Genomic DNA, 5848 nt, shown 5'->3' on the forward strand with positions numbered 1-5848 from the left:
CCGTAGCAGACATCTTGCACTTGTTATGCCAAACTGAACTCATTACCTGCCGCCTAAACTGTGTTGTGCAATTAATTAATAAAATTGTCCCACCACAGAAGTCCTGACTGTCAGTTCTCACTGATAATGATAACGATAGCTTATCCTTCCACCCCTTCTAAATCTTTCAGCTCTCTTTTATACACTCTTGTCTCTTCTTATTTTATTCTGATTTCTTGGCCTCTTCTGGGTTCTACTTTCTCACCTACATAGGTAAATCGTCCACAGCCCTGACAATTCTCCCACTAATTTCCCTCACTACCAGTCTTTTGCCTTTCCGGCCAGCCAGGTCCCAACCCAATGGTCTGTTCTCCCTCCTCTAATATTCAGGTTTTAGCTGTGACAGTGTGGGAGCTTATGGGGTGGCACAGCAGATTCAGGATGTCCACACATGGAGGGACCTGGTGTTACCTGGCCCTTTTTTCCCCAGCAACTGGGTCTCCCATCTGCCCCCTTGCTAAGCTCTTCCCTCTGTGTCTCTTTCTTCTCTAATGTGATGACCGATGTCCTGCTTCCCCAAGAAAACAGCCTTTCCTATGGGTGATCATTTAGCTCCATTGCAAATAGTACAGCCCTAAGGCTGATTTGAGACATGGTCCTGGATCTCACTTAGATCACTGCATACTGAGATAATGGGGCAGTTATCAGGACTCAGTTTTATTCTCTGTAAAATAAAACATGCGATAGAATTTATTTCCCAGGATTATTTAATAAAGTACATGGAGTATGAGATCAGCACTTTATTTTGTGTGATATCTTACAGTTACATGTTTGTTTTTGCCTCGTTTCCTCATCTGTCTATGAGAGCTGTTACATTCAGTTACTGTTTGTATTGTATTTGAGTCTTTACCAGGCAGATTCAGACTAAACAAAATGTAAAGCCTTAAAAATGGAAACTCTTTCAGGAAGTTGTTCCATTTAAAATTTTATTTATTATCAGAAAGACAAGTAAACATAGGGAGCGCTCTCATCCACTGTTCAAATACCTGCAATGGTTCAGACAAGGCTGAGCGAAAGCAGGAGGCAAGGATACCATCTGGGTCTCCCACATGGGTTGCAGGGGGACAGTACTTGAGCTATCATTGCTGTCTTCCAGGCTCTATATTCAGAGAAGTTCGAATCAGAACCTGGAGCTGGGGACAAACACAGCAATACCAATAAGGGACACAAGCATCTTAACAGGTGTTTAAATGACCAGGTTGAAATACTCGTTGCAATTTTTGGCTTTGTCTTTATATCTATATCTATATCTGTGTGTATATCTATATCTATATCTATGTCTATATCTATATCTATGTCTATATCTATATCTATATCTATGTATATATAAATCTCCATGTCTTAATCTTCTTGGTGTACCCAACACTACCTTTGCAGTTATTTCAGAGCACTTTATAAGTTAATATATTTTTCTTTCTTTTTTTCATTTTTAAAAAGATTTATTTATTGTTATTGGAAAGTCAGATATACAGAGAGGAGGAGAGACAGAGAGGAAGATCTTTCGACCAATGGTTCACTCGCCAAGTGACTGCAACGGCCGGTGTTGCGCCGATCCAGAGCCAGGAGCCAGGAGCTCTTCTGGGTCTCCCATGCGGGGTCGGAGTTCCAAGGCTTTGGGCCATCCTCGACTGCTTTCCCAGGCCACAAGCAGGGAGCTGGATGGGAAGCAGGGCCACCGAGATTAGAACTGGCGACCATATGGGATCCCGGCACATGCAAGACGAGGACTTTAACCACTACGCTATTGTGCCGGGCCCAGTATATTTTTTAAGCAGCACAGTTCTTGCCTTCGCTGTTAGGCAGTGTTTATTGCATATTCACTCTTAAGGACTTAGCCTTTATCACTTCTTCTCCATCACCCCGCCCTGGAATAAGGACATTTTTCTCACTACACAGATGGAGAAACGAAAGCTCAGTAATGGCAAGTCACTTGCTTGTGGTGAGTGGTTAGTAAGATTTGAGACTCAGCTGATATTTAATCCTGTGGAGTCTGAGCCAGAGTTTTTATTCACTATGATGTGGCTGAGAAGTTTCCAGATTATCTTAAAGATGTTTTTAAAAACACCCTTTAAAAAGGTACTCGTTAAAGGACAGATGGAAGAAATACCTTCCCAGAAATGAGCAAGCCCTGAAGAGGTGGCAGCCAACACTCCGAAGGACGATCCACAATTCTGCCTCTCCTGCTCCACAGCATCTATCCTCAATCCCCCAGAATAAATTGCCTGGAAATAGGTTCCCACCAATTTGACGCTGCCTTTCAGCCCCACTGTGCATCACAGCTGAAGCACAGCATAGAAATATGGAAAGATTGATTGTCACACTAGTGCCGAGAGCCCATGGAATAGCTTTTCTGCAACTACCTCGTCAATCTTGTGTGGACACAGCCCCATGTAACTGCCTGAAAATTGTCACTTCCCGGCAGGACCTACAAAGGGATATTGAGTCTACGGAATCGTGAGGGACAAAGGAACTCATCACATGTGACTGTCTTCCATCACAGCATTCCACATTTTCCAGCTTCCCATCTCCACGTTCCTTTTTAGGACTTGTATATTTCCCCTTCGGTCAAGATGGGTTTTACAAAGAAGGATTTTTTTCTACCGCGGTCTCTCATCACATTTGGTTTTTCTTTTATTTTCACACCCATGGGTTCCAGCTGATGAAATTGACCTTGCTGCTTTTTAGTTAGAGGGGACTGTGGCCAAGCTTGTACTGAAATGAGGCTGCTGACTGATGAAGGAATCCTGGAAAGGAGTGATTGGAAGCTGGCTCACACCTGAGGTGTACGCGGCTGGCCTCAGGTTCCAGCCAGGCAGGCTGATGTAGTTAAGAAGTATTCAATATTGATAGATTCTTTCCTGGGGTGGGGAACATCCAGCTGAGAAATCACTAGGTCTGGCCCTGCTGAGGCAACCACAGGTGGGACTCAAACTTCAATAAATCTATAGTTGGCTAGTTTTTAAGTTAATGAGTGTGTAGGGCTCAGAGAGGATGTTTTAAATATCCAAACAACCCTTGACAGAAAGAAGTTTAAATTAAAAAATTTACCATATCCACTTTCTAAGAAGTTCATTAATGGATTTCATCTTTTTAAATAAAGGTTTTACCAAAGTGTGCAAATGAGGACATTTGGACTGACAAAACCTGGTTTTTGATTCAAATCTCAGGGTTTGGGAAAGGGTGAAGTCTCATTAGCTCATCTAATGTCCACTATTGCTCACATAAAGCTTCTTATTGCTGAAATCGATGGAGCCCCTCATTTCCTAAGGAGCACCTCTCTCATTTGGGGTTCATTTGTTGAAGTCTTCAGCAGCTGCCCACTGGACAGTACTGTGTTTGTGTAACAGTCACTCTTCAAGCCCCAAATGTTTCAGAAGCTCTTGGTTAAATACACCACTGGAATTTTAAGGTCTTCAGTAACCCATTTCACTCTCATTAAGATTTGGATGGTTAAAATATTTATAACTCTATTCTAGTACTGTACCACAAATACCTTTCTAAAAAGTTTGATTCCAAATATTTACAACTTAACATAAAGAAGACTGCTTAATATACTTTATAACATGAAGAATCTTTCTAAACAATATTTTTGTAAAATCTTTGTCTTGTCTGTGCTAGCTTAGAAATATACCTTTAGCCAAAAGCAATCCTGTCCTCATCTGTAAGCAACTGCCTAGGTTGCCTTATACTTAGGCAAGTGTTAGCATTACTGGGAAAAAGAAACTAACAGCTGGCAGGCATTCTGGTTCTGGTTAATGCCAACTTTGTGTTAACTATACCAAAGTGCCAGCATAGTTGCATGTTTTATTTAAAAAAAAAATATGTGAGGGACAAACACTGGCATGCTGGCAGGTGGGGTCTGGGGACCTGTGCTACTGAGCATGGGACCTAGGCAGATGGGCAGGGCTCTAGGCCAGCGCCACATCACTGGAAGACCAGGCTTGGTGACCTGCGTGCTTATGGGTGAGGGGGTTGTGAATTGCTGGGGAAAGGAGATATCGGGACGTGTGGGAGAGGGGACTGCTGAGGAAGAATGGCACCAATGAGGAAAGACTTCTGGGAGATTTATACCTACCAAGCTACTGTACTTAAGGTAAACAGAAGGACTAAGGTCAGGTGGTTTGGAGGAAGGAAACAGGAAGACCTTTCAGGGTCAAACCAATTCACCTGCCCACATGGGAGAACTGAACTGGGTTAGTTTGTATCGACTGCTATTCGCCAGTGCACATGAAAGTTAGGGATGTGGAGCAGGACTGGCAGGACTAGATTACAGTGGCTGCCAGTGAGTCTCAGGACAGCAGATGGGTCATGTTATGCTGGGCCATGGTACTAACCAGTTTGCGACAGCTAGGTCTGGGGACAGAGCTCTGGGGATTGCAAACCTCTAGTTTGCTCAAGAACTGGGGCAGTGATGGGTTAAACTAGGCATGCCCACAGAATTCACTGATACTCATTGGAACTGGAATTGAGAACAGGCTGAGCTAGTCCATCCTGTATCACCTACAGATGGATCCAAAAATTCAGTGTAGGGCAGCTGGGCCACAACATCCACCTGCAAACACAAAGACTGAAATGGGGAAGCAGGTGGATGTTGGGTAAGAGTCTAGCACTCACTGGCACACATGAGATCTGGGTCCGGGAGTGGACCTGGTGGGAGAACTTGGGGAACTCCTCTGGTGGGCAGTAGCTCCCACTGGTTGAACATATGAGATAGGACTGGACAAGGTTGCTCCACTTGTTGGCAGGTGTGTGGGTTAGCTTGGGGTGGCAAACCAGACAGGGCTGGGTAAAATTGTAGCATACTGGGAAACGCAGTAGCCTGATTGGAGTGAGGGCAGTGCTAGACTAGGCTGTCAAATCTACTGGTTTACATGAAAGCTAGGGATGGGGGCAGGCTGGGCATGGCTACACTATAGCACCCACAAGTAAGAGCTGGCCCTGCTAGGGTGGGCTGCAGCATCTACTGGCAAAGGTCAAGATGGACAATGGGCTACTCTGGGATGGGTCAGAAAAAGCACCAGTATGCACAAAATCTGTGGCTGGGACCAGACCTGGTAGGGGAGCTAAGGGGACACCAGCTAGGCTGCAGTTTGCACCAATGTATGTGAGGACAAGATTGGGCACAATGAACTGGGCTAGACATGGCTGTAGCATCCCTCAGCATGGGTGTGGAGTGGGTCTGGGTTATACCAAGCTGGGCTAGCCTCTGACAACCATTAGTGCTCACAAGAACCAGAATATGTGGATGCTCTGGCCAGCAGAGCCGGTAATGTGAGCAGAGAGAGGATCTGGGGATGAAGCACTGACAGGAGACCAGTGATGGTAGAAGTCTCTGCGAAGTCTCTCTTTGTTGCTCCTTCACCTCTCCTTATATACTCTTCCCCCCTCTGCCACATCCTAATTCAGCAGGGTATTGGATACAGATGAGTCCAATTAGTCTAGGTGTTTTTAGCTACAAGCCCAGTTCCTATTCCTGCCCATCTCAACTAGCACTGATCAACTCCTTAGCCCACAACATGTGGAGGACAGGCTGGGCTAGGTATTGGCACTGGCTGAACTTTATGAGAGCCAGGTCTGGGGATGAGTCCGGCAGGGCTGGGCTGTAGCTGTCTGTAGTGGGTGTGGGCTGGTCAGGAAAGGCCACTGTGCCTGCTAGTGAATGTCATAACAGGAAGTGGGCTTGCACCCACCCATGTGTGTGAGATCTGCAACTGGGAGTGACCTGGTAGAGGAGCTTGAGGAACTATCTTATCAGGATCAGACCCTGCTGGTGAGGACAAGAACTGAGGCTGGGAGCAGCACAGACAAG

This window comes from Ochotona princeps, chromosome 10, assembly GCF_030435755.1.
Source record: "Ochotona princeps isolate mOchPri1 chromosome 10, mOchPri1.hap1, whole genome shotgun sequence".
Taxonomy (NCBI): domain Eukaryota; kingdom Metazoa; phylum Chordata; class Mammalia; order Lagomorpha; family Ochotonidae; genus Ochotona; species Ochotona princeps.